The sequence below is a fragment of the Grammomys surdaster genome, unplaced genomic scaffold, assembly GCF_004785775.1.
Source record: "Grammomys surdaster isolate TR1022 unplaced genomic scaffold, NIH_TR_1.0 279, whole genome shotgun sequence".
Lineage (NCBI taxonomy): Eukaryota > Metazoa > Chordata > Mammalia > Rodentia > Muridae > Grammomys > Grammomys surdaster.
Genome location: NW_021604720.1, coordinates 2,448,287 through 2,448,676, shown reverse-complemented (window position 1 = coordinate 2,448,676; position 390 = coordinate 2,448,287). Strand labels below are relative to the sequence as shown.

The following is a 390-nucleotide window of genomic DNA, read 5'->3' as shown; positions in this document are numbered from 1 at the left end:
ACCAGTCCCACGTACCTCTCCTTTATCCGTAGTGCAGACCAGTCCCAGGTACCTCTCCTTTATCCGTAGTGCAGACCAGTCCCAGGTACCTCTCCTTTATCCGTAGTGCAGACCAGTCCCAGGTACCTCTCCTTTATCCCTTGTGCGGACCAGTCCAACGTACCTCTCTTTTATCCCTAGTGCACACCAGTCCACGTACCTCTCCTTTATCCGTAGTGCGGACCAGTCCCACGTACCTCTCCTTTATCCCTAGTGTGGACCAGTCCTACGTACCTCTCCTTTATCCGTAGTGCAGACCAGTCTCACGTACCTCTCCTTTATCCCTTGTGCGGACCAGTCCCACGTACCTCTCCTTTATCCCTAGTGTGGACCAGTCCTAGGTACCTCTCC

At 53.8% G+C, this 390-nt stretch overlaps 1 protein-coding gene across 1 annotated transcript in view; it reads left to right on the top strand.

Moving 5' to 3' along the window:
- Cep128 (centrosomal protein 128) overlaps positions 1–390 on the top strand; it is a 344,929-nt gene that overhangs the window by 33,993 nt on the left and 310,546 nt on the right. The window lies entirely within an intron of this gene.